Genomic DNA, 14,736 nt, shown 5'->3' with positions numbered 1-14,736 from the left:
CTTGGAAATTACACCCTCTTAAATTATCCATCACACCCATTAAAATTAACTGTAAAATCAACTTGAAGATGATCCCACGTATATTTGGTATTTAACTAAGTTTACATACCTAAATATTGCTGCACGTGCACATACAACAGCTCTGTCGAAGGCATGAAGGCTTTAAGTTGAAAGAGCACACATACGACTTTTGTTTGGTTTTGCTGACAATAAAGCCAAAGCATTTTCACAATAATATGTCAGTGAAATGCAAAATCAGATGCCAGTCCCAACACTGTACAGATCAGAAATGTTTTGGAGATATGTATGGATGTTCAGGGGTTTCCTAGTTTTAACCAACACATATGCTTAGGTGAACACAAGAAAGCTACCAGATATGGCTCTGTGGAACGGAGTGTTGGTTGAATATATGCCCATCAGGAAACAGAGGCTAGTTTAATTTCCTTTCAAGTATTGATTTTATAGATGGCCTCCTCAAATATAAACTCCTAACACGAGTTTGGAACACACTGTTCTGGAATAAAGTATAGGATAGTAAAAAAGACATTCCTAGTTTCAAACTTTGGAGCCATGACTTCTTGACTGTGCTATGATCAGAAGCAAGTGACTGAGCCACACGGGCCGTATCTGTAAAACGGGGTGAGAGCTACTTGGCACTCCAGATGGTTAAAGGCTTAAATAAAATGAGATAATGTTGAAGTATATAGTAAAGTGTTTGGCCTACAGACACTCAATATATTTTAGGTGTTTATTTATGTTGTTTTGTTTTTACTTTTATGACATTGGCTCAAAACTCCTAGAAGTTGAAGGGTGCCTGGCTGGCTCAGTTGGTGGAGCATGCGACTCGATCTCGGGGTTGTGAGTTCGAGCCCCACATTGGGTGTAGAGATTACTTAAAAATAAAAAATCCTTAAAAAAAACCAAAAAACCCTTCTAAAGGTTGAACTGCTGGGTCAAAGGGTAAATGCACACGTATTTGTACTAGACATTGCCATGTACCCCTCCGCAGGAGCTGTGCCTTTTCACTTGACTGGCGATTTATAATAATATAAAAAATGCCTATCACCTGGGTATGCTTTTTAAGTCCTGGACAAAGAGCTAGACTATTGATAAGAAATGAAGGCAAGTAATAATACAAAGAGCTCACATTTGCTGAGCACTTTATAAACTGTTATAAACTTTATAAACTGTTCATAGTTATAGCAAGCAAAGAGAACATTATCTCATTAAAACTTCACAGTAACTCAGTAGTTATCTTTATTATCATCTGGTTTTAGAAAGGAAGAAACCGAGGCATGGAGAAGTTACTAGCTCAAGGTCATAGAATTTTTCAAACCCAGGACTGAGTAACAATTGAACCCTTGAAGTCATCTGCCACACTACCCTCCTTTTCTATATGCCTGCATCTCTGGATAGGTTAAAAGTGGTTTTATTTCAGTTTGTTATAAACTGTCCAGGAGATACCGCACACAGTGAAATCTCCAAGTTTATATATAGTACCAACCGCTTCCAGGCTCAATTTCACAAGAGTCAATGAAAGAGCAGCTGGTTAGTTTTTGTAAATAATTACAGTGGAGCATATATAAGTAAACATAATCCAGAATGTGTGTCTATCAGTGACAGGCATTGGTTTGGCTGGTCCTATTTAAGAAGGGGATCTAGATGTTGATGGAGACTGCTCCCTGGAGACCCTGAACAGAAAGAACACCATGGCCTGGAGACGAGGTTTGAGTTTCACCTCCATACTTACCTACCTGCTTGCCTTAGGCAAATCAGTTCTCATCCTGCAGGGGAGTAATGAGGTGATTTAGGAGTTTCATAGGCCCAGGAATCAGCTTCTTTTAGAAAATCCACCCTGTAGGGGCGACTGGCTGGCTCAGTTGGTAGAGCATGTGACTCTTCATCTCAGGGTTGTGAGTTCAAGCCCCACTTTGGGTGTGGAGCCTACTTTAAAAAATAATAAATAAATAAATTAAATAAATAAATAATAAAACAAGGGAGATTAATGGGGCACCTGGGTGGCGCAGTTGGTTAAGCAGCCAACTCTTGGTTTTGGCTCAGGTCCTGATCTCTGGCTCATGAGATGGAGCCCCATGTCAGGCTCCGTGCTAAATGCAACCTGCCTAAGACTCTCTCTGCCCCTCCCCTGCCCCTCTGCAATAAATAAGAAAGTCCACACCGCACATTTCAAAAATTTTACAATGATCCCCATTCCCATTAATGAGCTTTCTGTAAACATTTTGAAAGAGTTTTTATCTACAATTAAAATTACACATATAAAACTTAATTCATTTACAATTAGCTCTGATTCCTTGGCAACTGTACATATTTCAGAATTTCTCACAAAATGAAAAATACCTAATCTACAAAGTATGTATTTTCAAATGTAATGGTATTTTGTTACAATTAGTGATACTAACATAATGGTAGGTTAGAACAGCATTTCATTAAATTTTTATTAATTTTGATTTTGTAGTTTTTATTCACGGTTTAGTGCCAGTCACTCTTTTTTCAAGACTCAAATATTTTATATCCTCTTGAAATTCTTACAAGCTCGGGCCTGCCACCTGCAGCACATAGGACCTAATAGGAATACCTAGCCTATGTCCTTATGGGATTGCTGTGGGGTTAAGTGCACTCTCTCTCTCTGTCAAATACATAAATAATCCTAATAATAATAATAATAATAATAATAATAATAAAATCATCAAGAAGAGAAAATACATTTCTAGTATTATATTTATCCAAAAAATTCACGTGTGTGGCACCTCACATGCGAGGTTAAGAATCCAACTCTTTTTTTTTTTTTTTAAGATTTTATTTATTTGCGAGAGAGAGAACGAGAGACAGAGAGCACGAGAGGGAGGAGGGTCAGAGGGAGAAGCAGACTCCCCGCTGAGCAGGGAGCCCGATGTGGGACTCGATCCCGGGACTCCAGGATCATGACCTGAGCCGAAGACAGCCGCCCAACCAACTGAGCCACCCAGGCGCCCAAGAATCCAACTCTTAAGGACTAGAAGTACCTCATCTCTAGAGTAAAGTGTGAATATTTGCTATCATGAATTTGTTGCTATGTATAGAAAAACCAATCTACTATTGATACCATAGAGGACCAAGATAAAGTTGACCCTCGAACAGTGTGGGGTTTTGGGGCACCAACTTCCCGCATAGTCAAAAAGCTAAATATAAATTTTGACTCCCCAAAAACTTAACTACTTATAGACCACTGTTGACTGGAAGTCTTACCAATAACATAAACTGCTAATTAATACAGATTTTGTATGTTATATATATATATATATATATATATATAATATGCTGTATTCTTACAATTAAGTAAGCTAGAGAAAAAATGTTATTAAGAAAGCCATCAAGGGAGCACCTGGGTGGCTCAGTCGGTTAAGCATCTGCCTTTGGCTCAGGTTATGATCTCAGGGTCCTGGGATCAAGCCCCACATAGGGCTCCCTGCTTCTCCCTCTCCCTCTGCCGCCTCCCGTGTTTGTGCTTGCACTCCCTCTCTCTGTCAAATAAATAAATAATCCAAATAATAATAAAGTCATCAAGAAGAGAAAATACATTTCTAGTATTGTACTATATTTATCCAAAAAATTCACGTGTGGGGCACCCCACATGTGAGGTTAAGAATCCAACTCTTAATCTCATTTCAGGTCTTGATCTCGGGGTTGTGAGTTCAAGCCCCATGTTGGGCTCTATGCCGGGCATAGAGCCTGCTTTAAAAAAAAAAAAATCCACCTATAAGTGGGCCTGCACAGTTCAAACCCTTGTTGTTCAAGGGTCAACTATATATAATATACTGGTATATATATATGTGTGTGTGTGTGTATACATATATAATATACACACATATATATATTATATATAGTACATTATCTTATTTTTATAAAACTGCCCTTAGAATCTTTAGTAATATATTTAATAGCTATTTATTAATATATGATATATATTAATTATATATAATTAATATCTATATATATCTATATATATATGCACAGAGTAGTATTATATAGAAACATCTTGTCTTACTTTTATAGAACACCTGTGTAATCGTGTTTGCTGTGCTTCTAAAGGGTATGTTTCAGTATAGGGTAGTTGTTAAGAGTTTAGTTCTAGAGTCTGACTGCCTGGGTTTAAGTCCTGGCTCTCCTACTTACTAGCTGTGTGACTGTGGGCAAGTTAACTAACTTCTCTGGGCTTCTCTTTCCTCACTCACAGTTGAAATGACAATAGTTAATATATAGCAAGTTGCATACACTCAATAACAGATGACCATACTAGTAATAGTAACAGTAGACCTATTAGGAAAAAGGCTGAGAATGATTCTGGACATAAGGGTTTGCTGCAAAGCAAAGAAGCCGTAAGGTTGCTCTGCTTTGAGTGGTAGTCATGACTTGGCTCTCAGCTGGGAAAGGTCTTTTAAATTTACCCATCAGTGTAGGAAGAAGGCAAGCATGGGCGCCAGTTTGGCTTCCCTCAACCCTGTGTCTTCAGTGGAGAATGTCGCACAGGGAACACGACTGAGTCCGACTAACCAACCTCTCGGTGTGCTGGGTTCTTTCAGTTTGGGAGCTTTGTCAGTTTCCATTACTTGTTCAACCAAAGATTCATTTCAGACCCCAGTCAAGGGGCCCTCTGCTCTGTTTCTTGACATGGCAAGTCCTAACTTTCCTGGTTACTTTGAAGTGCTTTTGAAGATCGTATCCTATTATTGCACATTAGAAAGAAATATGGTTTTGATCACGGGAGTGGCCCATTTTCCGTTGCTTGGCCCAGAAATCAAGGATTTCGGCGGAAGGCTTGGAGGAAGAGCCCCTTGGCTTTAAGAACAGGGCAGCATGGCTCTCAGCCCAGAGCAGGCCTTACACAGGACTTTTATGCCAAGTTACTCCATCTCTTTCTCGATGTCTATTTTTTTCCAACAAGTATTTATTAAGCATCTATTGCACCCAAAACACTACTATCCTAAGAGCTATAAGGGATACAAAAAAAGAAAAATCGTCATGTAATCTATCTCATTAGGCTAATCAATTTAAAGGGCAACTCTATGAATAGCAGTAGTGCAATTATGTCAAATGGTGTATTTCTTATCTTCATCAAACTGATGCCTCATCATCACATGCATCCAAGATTTAAGAGTGACCCTTACCTGGGTCACTATGATAGACACTATGCCAAGCTGACTCTTCAGCAACCTCACCTGTAAGCAGATTCTAGGCAAAGGGGCTGTGCTTCCTACACAAAATTCTAGTCCTGTGATAGTCCATGACCTTTGGCTGTCTCCACAAGACAGCACATTCAAGCTCTTCCTATGCTTTTGTACGGGTCCCTCTGGACACAGCTGAGAGCACCCAGGCCATGGACCACAGCTTGGGGACTTCTCTATTTGAGACCAATGGCAGTCAAGAGCTGTACTAGGGAAACAAAGGTACAGCATAATATCAGTTTTTACGTTCTTGTGGGGTTATTACTGAATATGGAGATGAAACAGATCAAATGAATAAGACATTATACAACCATTGCTGCCTAGTGAATATCCTCTTTGATACCATACACTGATGTGACAATTGTAGCATCTTGGCGAACTTTACGCTACCCTGAGACCTGCTTAGAGCTGTTCTGTTGATGATACAGGAATCGAACACTGACAGGATCAAGGACTGATGGAATGGAATGTTCTGTGGATGTTAAAAGACAGCAAACACCCAGGGCGCCTGGGTGGCTCAGTCGTTGAGCGTCTGCCTTCAGCTCAGGTCATGATCCCAGGGTCCTGGGATCAAGTCCCGCATCAGGCTCCCTGCTCCTTGGGAGCCTGCTTCTCCCTCTGCTTCTCTCTCTCTCTGTCTCTCATGAATAAATAAATATATAAAATCTTTTTTAAAAAAAGTTTAAAAAAAAAAAAAAAGACAGCAAATACCCAATGCCTCCAGAGCTTGATATTACTCTTTAAATTTTCCCACTCCTAAAAATGTAAGATTAACAGAAGAGTCACTGGGATCTTTATAAAGTACATTAACACAAGGACGTTCCAAGCAGTGAAATGCACATCAATATGACTGAGAGAAGAAAACAGAAGTATGAGATCACAAGACAGAAGGGGGGGGGGGAAGCTGTCTAGCAGAAAAACAAACACAGTGGATAGTGAAACACCAGGTGATTTGTGAGTTGAAAATATTTAAAAGCACTAGCACAGTGTAAGGATCAGATGGGTCAGTCTTTTTTTTTTTTAAGATTTTATTTTATTATTTGAGAGAGCACAAGTGGGGTAGCGTCAGAGGGAGAAGCAGACTCCCTGCTGATCAGGGAGCCTGATGCAGGACTTGATCCCAGGACCCTGGGATCATGACCTGAGTCGAAGGCAGTCGCTTAACCAACTGAGCCACCCAGGCGCCCTGGGTCAGTCTTTCTAACCACTGCAATTGGTCTTTACCACAACTCTATTGTATTAACATATATATTTTTAAGATCTATTTATCTATTTTAGAGAGACAGTGAGAGAGAGCACGACTGGGGAAGAGAGGGAGAAGCAGACTCCCCGCTGAGCAAGGAGCCCCATGCAGGGCTCGATCCCAGGACTCTGAGATCATGACCTGAGCTGAAGGCAGACACTGTTTAACTCAAGTCTTTCTTATTTAATAGACCCTCCTTACATTTAATTCTACCTTTCAAAAATAAAGAAATTGGCAATATCTGATCTGTAACCCCACATTCCTCTTCCTCATATCCATGTTTAAATAGTCATCAATTTCATGAATCCAATCTCTTTCATCCCATATATTTGCCTTGGTCTTGACAGGGTCTTCCAGGCTCCCCAGTCTAGTTTTCTTTTTAAGGAAAGATCAGTCACCTTAGAAAGACATTTGAACTGGTTTCAGATACACAACATATAACTGAAAAAAAATTGTATTGAGCCAGGCACTGTGGAGGTACTGGATTCAGAGATGGTTAAGACACAGGGTCTATTCTCTTGGGAAGACAGAAGTCTATAATTACAGTACAGTGATGAAAGATTATGAGAGGTACCTTCTAAAAGTTAAGAGAGGACAGGGACAGGGTAAATAATTCAGGAAGATTTTACAGGACAGATGATAACAGATACAAAACTTAAAAGACAAGTAGGAGTTTGCCAGGTAAAGAAAAAGGACAAAAAATTACAGGCAGAGGAAATAGCATGTGTCAAGCAGCAAGCAGGAAAATAAGAGAAAGGAGCAAAAGGTGTATAGGGAGAGAATAGTAAGAAGCAGAAGAGAATGGGTCAAATTATAAAAATCCCAACACAGAGTTGGACTTTATCCTTAGGAAGTGAGGAGCCATTGAAGATCTTAAAGCTAGTGAATGCAATGATCAGGTTTGTCTCTTTAAAAGATAATTGAGAGTCCACAGACTGAGGGTTTTAGAGGGGAGGGCGGTGGGGGGATGGGTTAGCCCGGTGATGGGTATTAGGGAGGGCACGTACTGCATGGAGCACTGGGTGTTGTACGGAAACAATGAATCGTGGATCACTGCATTGAAAACTGGTGATGTACTGTATGGTGACTAACCTAACAAAATAAAATGTAAAAAGATTAAAAAATAAAAGATAATTCAGAAGACAGTGTAGGGAATTAATTAATAAGGGTTTTGACTGGAGGCAGAGAATCCTGTGATTATTATGGAAGACCCTGTCAAGACCAAGGCAATCTATGGGATGAAAGAGATTGGATTCATGAAATTGATGACTATTTAAACATGGATATGAGGAAGAGGAATGTGGGGTTACAAATCGGATATTGCCAATTTCTGTATTTTTGAAAGGTAGAATTAAATGTAAAGAGGGTCTATTAAATAAGAAAGACTTGAGTTAAACAGAAGAAAGTTGTCAGCAAATAACCAATTGCAAGACGGAGATGGTGGCCATCAGTTGAAGGGAATCCCCATTAAGGTACATCCCAGGAAGCTTCTCGCATCCCGGGGAGGTTACCTTCAGCCAATCATCTCCCTCCCGCACAGGAGAGGCCACACTCACTGCTCACATGTGAATGAATCAATTGGCTGCAACCGTGATTTAAGTCTAAAAACTTCCAAGGGGATGGAGCCCCATTCATTAACAAAAATGGGACAGACAACTGGACTCTTGACTAGTTTGTATATGAAACTTTCTGTGATCAACAGGCTAGAACAGTTAGACTTTATATTGTAGTAATTTCTGTGATTTTTATTTTTTTTAGTAAAGCGACAGAAGTTTATTAAGTGAAGATACAGAAAAAGCTCTCGAGAGGGGTCCCGACACAGTTGCCCAATTTCTGTGATTATTATACCCGTTTCTCAAATTCATTCTAAACCCCACTCTAACTGAAGCCAGGAAAAGTGTCTTTTTTCTACTGTTACCCAAAATGCCTCATTTTAGAAAATAAAATTAGAAAATTTGCTCTGCTTAAAAAAAATTAGGACATAATTAAATTGAAATAGCAGGTGAGAAATTTAATATCTGGTAAAGATTAGAATTATTTTATTCACCCCCAATAAACCCATCTGTGCAAGTATATAACAGATAAAGTCCCTTAGTATTTGAGATGAAGCTCATCATGTACGAACATGGTAGCTTTCTAATTACCTCATTTCATGTAGTTGACTATAATAGCATAATTTGAGTTAACAATCCATGGAATTTTTTGTATAAAAATCATAATGTATGACTTAGTAGGTCATGAAATAAGAGAATTCACATAGAAATTCAAGCAATATTCTCAATATAATTTACAAATGTCTGGATTTCATTCATATAATACATTACACATAAACAAGAAATTGAAAACTTAGAGAAGCAAAAGGTAATTAGACAATGATAGTGAAGTCAAGAAGGAAAGTCCAAAAATGTCTTTTAACCTTTCAGAAAACAAAAAAAGGAAAGGGAGATCAAAGTTTTCAATGAGAGGAAAGAATCTCATTTGGATAGCAATAAATACATAATATGTTTTTTTCTTTGGAATAGATTATAAAGACTATAAAACACTGTATTTTAGAGGAATGGTTCATCTTTTTTAACTTAATTTTTCTTCATAATATATACAAGAAATACAAGTCTATGCTGGTAGGTCCAAATCTTACTTTGTTTAAAGAAAAAAGTCTCCACAATGCTCATCCAGTCACAATGTCATGGTTTTGTGTATCCCTGCAGATATTTTCTACACATATACACAAATGGAATCATAATTACATAGTGTGTACACAAACAAAATCATTCTCATCTGTTCTACAACTTTTTTCACTTGACATTGTATCTTTAGCATGTTTACATTAGTATACATAGAGTTGCTTCCTTTTTTTTTTTAAAGTAAGCTCTATGCTCAACATGGGGCTTGAACTCACGACCCTGAGATCAAGAGTCACATGTTCTACCGACTGAGCCAGCCAGGCGCCCCAGGTTATTTCCTTTTTAATATCTGCATAAAATTCTACTTTTATGGATGGCCATAGGTTATTTAACTTATTCCTTTGTGGAAATTAAAGTAGTATTTAGTATTTTTAGAGCTGAAATTCTTAATCTAGATCAATGAATGGGTTTTAGAGGGTCCCTTCGACCATCTGAAATTATAATCTCAATTTGTATATGTATACGTGTGTGAATTATCTCTGGAGAAGAGCATCTATAGCTTTCAACAGATTATCTAAGAAGTCAAAGACCCCAAATGTAAAAGGGCCTCTTCATTATAGAATCTGTAGAACTGCAACTTCGGTGAAATTTTAGAAAACAGGATTGAATAGTTACAGAATAGTGTTTCTAAACTTTTTAAAAATCCAAAGCACCTCTTGATATACTTTACATACATACATATACATGATCACCATTAGCATAAATTCCCTCTTTCCACTCAGAAATTCTAATAAACTTCCCCAAAAGAAATATACAAAGCATCCCCCTTTCCCTGTTCCTTTTTGTGGGCACCCCCCCCCCAGTCACAGGAAGAGTCATAGCACCTCCAGCCAAAAAAAATGTGCCCAGGCTTCACTTTCAGTCACTGTAATATAAAAACCAATAAATATTTCATCTTACAAATTTAAAATTATGTTCTCATAGGGTTTCACTTGTAGTAATATGGCAGAATCCATACATCCGTAAGTATACATATATATCCTTCAAAACACCCAAGATCTAATGAGTTAATAAGGAGTTACTGGAAAGCGGGAAGTTAGAGAGGTAACTAAAACAGTAAAGGTGCTTCTTCTGCACGGAGGGCATTTGCTGAATCAGGCTGATCACAAGTTTAGGTTCTGATAATATCCTAGAGTAGGAAGAAGTGAGCAGACGTTAAAGCCCCAGTCTTCCCAAGGAGACGTCTAATGAGAAAACTATCCCATAAAACTTGCACCCCAAAAGATTACACTCTACAGGTGAGCATGAACCAGAAGGTAAGTATATCCCTATGATCCACTTCCCCTTCCCCCCACTCCAAACAAAACATAGCAAAATAAAACACACATACACCAAGAAAACTCCTACCTTGGTACTAAAGTACTGAAGCTTCATGAGAAGCTGTAACCACACATGGACTTCTTTCAATCCTGGGCCCAAAGTTACATCGGCTGAGTGGTTCAAAGGACCTCAAGCTATGGATATTTCCATGATAATCCTTTACAGAGAAAGGAATATTTTTCTAGGCCCCAAAGAACTTTGCAAAATAATTTTGCAAGGAACATGATCTTCTCACTGTCAAAAATGACTAAGCACACAAGGAAACAAGGCACCATGAAGAAGAGAACAGTTGCAACCAACGATTAAGATGTTAAATTATTAGAATTAAAATAAACAGGCTTTGGGCACCTGGGTGGCTCAGTCAGTTAAGCGTCTGCCTTCGCCTCAGGTCATGATCCCAGGGTCCTGGGACTGAGCCCCATGTCAGGCTCCCTGCTCAGTGGGGAGTGTCTGCTTCTCCCTCTCCCTCTGCCCCTCCCCCTGCTCATGCTCTCTCAAATAAAATCTTTAATAAAAATAAATAAAATATGCTTTTCCCTTCTAAGAAAGGTAAATCTTAAAGTTTGTGGGATTCAGATGTTATAAATATAGTTATAATATACATATACTGGCTATGTGTAAATAAAAGATAAGCTTTAGAAGATCTACAGGGAACAAGAAACTAAAAGTGATTAGGAGATTTGAAAAAGTAATTACTTCTGGGGAAAGGAGAGGTGGTTTATAATGGGGAAAAGGTGCAGAGGGGGCTAGGAGCTGGGTGCTTTTAGGGTGCGGATCACATTCCAAATCATGATCCTGGATTGTGGTTTGTAATTATTCTTTAAGAATATTAGAGAAAGAGCCCTTTGATAAAATAATAAAATAAATACATTATAAGGCAACCTATCCTTTTTTTTTTTTAAGATTTTATTTATTTATTTATTTATTTAAGAGAGAGCAGGGGCGCTCCCACACAGGCTGGTCGACGGCTGGGGGCGGGGGGGGGGGGGAGCAGAGGAGGAGGGAGAAGAAGAGGGTAAGAATCCAAGCAGACTCCACACTGAGCACTGAGGCTGAGGTGGGACTCTGGGCTCGATCCCACAACCCTGAGATCATAACCTGAGCTAACACCAAAAGTCGGAAGCTCAACGACTGAGTCACCAAAGCACCTCTAGTCTTTACAAAAACTACCCTCTGTCCCGTTTCCCCCCCTGAAGAGTCTGTTATGCCCTCCTGTTGGAGAATCAGCTGGATGATGTTTGAGGTTGTAGAACCCAGGGGAATGATTACAGAGATAAGGTAGGAGGAAGCACGCATGCTCAGAAAGCCCCTTCTACCTCATGGATCTGTAATGGGGGAGAACATAAAGAAAGACTAATGAACATTCAGACTGAAAAATCCACTCCCTGCATTTTTGTGCTTGGGACCTGGCCCTTGTCTGAAGCCCTACAACTTCTCCAGTCTGTTTGTCCCAAGAGCATACGTAACCTAAGTATTAGTCATCACACACCAGAAATAATTGGTAAAAAAAAAAAAAGTTAATAATGCTAATAAAATATTAGTACTATTTTTATAGACGATGTAATTCTCTCAGAATTAAATGTTTAACAACTTGAGATGGAATTCACATACCATAAAATTCATCCATTTAAAGTATGTATTTAGATGTTTTGGGGTTTGTTTTAGTAGATTCAGAGTTGTGCAACCATCACCCACAATTTAAGTTCGGAACATTTTCATCATCCCAATTAGTCACTCTCCACTCCCTACCCCCAAACCTAGGCAACCACTAATCTACTTTCTGTCCCTCAGAATTAAAATTTATGCTTCTGGTTTAACTGCCTTAAAGCAAACTATTTTGTATCATGAATCCTTGAAGCTGTTCCAATTCTAATCTCCTGAAAATAATTCAGGAGAATTATTGCTAATTCAGCCTCCAACTGTTTCCTTTGGGGCATCTGTGTGGCGCCACCTTGAGGAACATTACACATGCCAGGCAGCTCCATGGCAAATGCTTGACCAGGAGGTGGTCTCTCCCCACCACCATAACCCACTCAGGCCCAAACACACACACAGCCTCTAACAGGATGTGAGGATAGAAAATGCCAACACAGCAGCATATAGGTCTTGGCCACCAAAGCTAATAGGTGGAATATATCCATTCCTAAGATAACCTCATGAATAGCTGTAGAATTTGGCAGGCATGCAATCATAGGCATATAATGGGCTAGAGATAGATTTCCATGGAGGAGGAAGAGAAGCCTGCTTGGGAGAGAAAATGGAGAACCACCTCCTTCGGGAAGCAGGCCAGTAATGTCCACTGCCAAGAACCCTGGCTAGGTGGCAGGAGAGGCTCTGTGAGGTGGGCACTGAGAGGATGCAAGGGCTCCTTGTTTTGGTTCTTCCCTTTCGCACACTCTGTGCATGTGGTGGTAGATTTTCTTCTACAAGCATCCGTGAAAGACCATGATTTTGTCTTTTGGGATGGGAGAAGCACCCAATGAAAGCTGCCTGGGGCTCTGTAGTCTATTTCTTGGAGTTTAGATTATTTTGCTCTTGAGGCACTGTCTCAGTCTTTGGAGGCTGCTAGAAAAAATACCAGAGTCTGGGTGGCTTCACAACGGACATTTGTTTCTCACTGTTCTGGAGTCTAGAAAGTCTGAGATCAAAGCGCCAGCAGGGTCAACATCTAGTGAGGGCTCGCTTCTTGGGTTGCAGGCAGTAGCCTTTTTGCTGTGTCCTCACATGACCTTTATATGTGGCGAGAGAGAAAGACAGGCATCTCTTCTTGTAAGGACACTAATCCCATCAGGAGGACCCCTATCCTCATGACCTCATCTAAACCTTATCACCTCCCAAAGGCCCCACCTCCAAACACCATCATTTTAGGGGATAGAGCTTCGACGTAAGAATTTAGGGAGGACACAAACATTCACCCTTAGGTGATATGGCCTAAATCAGATGTAATATTGTGACCAATCCTTCCCTTGGCTTACACAGAATAAATAGAATAAACTTGAATTAAAAGGGGGCAGGATATTCTTCATCTGTTCATTTCCCTTGTTCTTATAATTAGTCTTTATCATGACCTTTGGGGGCATCTTGAATCTTTTAAAAATTAAATTGTTTCTGTGGAGGTAAAAATCAACAGGCTTTTCCCTTCTAAGAAAGGTAAATTTTCAAGTTTGTGGGATTCGGGTGGTGAGTGAGCGAGCCACAAAGTAGTGTCGTACAACTCAGAGAAAATGACAAGGCAGAAGTGAATGGGCAGCCGGGCTGTTCCCCTTGAAATTCCAGGGGCTCCTTGAGCCCCTCTGGTTCCCGGAATGCTGTCACTCGGCTGCCTGTGGCGGCTGAGGAAAAACCCAGCAGCTCCCCTAAGGGAGCCGGGACAATACCTCATCTGCCATCAGGGGCCAGATCCCCAAAGTGATGCCCTCAGAGCCCCGCACGTGCTCGGTGGCACAGGCGAGCACAGAGTGGCCGGTCACATTCTGGCAGCATGTCTGCAGGCGAGACCCCCGCTCACAAAGGGACCGTTCACACCCTGGTCACTGGTGCCCACTGTCTTCACAGAAAAGGCTGACATGACCCGATCGGCCGGGCTCCTTTTGTGTGTCCTGAGAAAGGAGGGGCAGAGGTGAGAGGGGGAAAGCCTGGGTTCCCCTGAGCGCCGGCATTTTATTAATCTCATCTCAAGGGCTGTCACTCACCCAGGAAGGTCCTGAAGGCACCTCACTTCTGTTTCTGAAGCAGCAGGATGCGGTAGCAGCTGTCTGGGTGCCCTGGAGGCCCCAGGAGGAGGCAGGTAAAGTATCGGAGCCACCCAGACCGGGCACTGAGGGGGACATGGGAACAACCAGCTCGGGACCAGCCACATCCCCCCCACTGCTACGGAAAGTTCCAGCAGCTGGGAAGTGCCAAGAAACGCCTTCACATTATAGGTGACTTTTCCTCATCACCGAGCCTTGAAGAACCTGAGAGAGAGGTATTAGCAGCACTTAAAATGGGCTGAATCCCTTATAAGGATGAACTTGTGATTTGGATCCCTGATACATGTGAAGCCTGGAAATAGACTAAAATCAGGGCTGGAGTAAATAATAGCTCTTTGTTGCAATTAGCAACATGAATTACAATTAATGACAATAAGTTACAATAGTATAAGCATTGACTTCACCTGGGTGGCTCAGTTGTTAAGCGTCTGCCTTCGGCTCAGGTCATGATCCCAGGGTCCTGGGATCGAGCCCCGCATCAGGCTCCCTGCTCAGCGGGAAGCCTGCTTCTCCCT

The 14,736-nt window shown here is 40.6% G+C and overlaps 1 protein-coding gene across 13 annotated transcripts in view; it reads left to right on the top strand.

Annotated features, from left to right (window-relative positions):
- The window catches only part of DLGAP1 (DLG associated protein 1), a 905,535-nt gene that overhangs the window by 797,824 nt on the left and 92,975 nt on the right, over positions 1–14,736 (top strand). The gene's annotated exons all lie outside the window — the stretch shown is intronic.

This window comes from Phoca vitulina, unplaced genomic scaffold (genome assembly GCF_004348235.1).
Source record: "Phoca vitulina isolate PV1807 unplaced genomic scaffold, GSC_HSeal_1.0 scaffold24, whole genome shotgun sequence".
Classification (NCBI taxonomy): domain Eukaryota; kingdom Metazoa; phylum Chordata; class Mammalia; order Carnivora; family Phocidae; genus Phoca; species Phoca vitulina.
The sequence above is the reverse complement of the archived record's forward strand: the minus strand, read 5'-3'. Positions and strand labels throughout refer to the sequence as shown.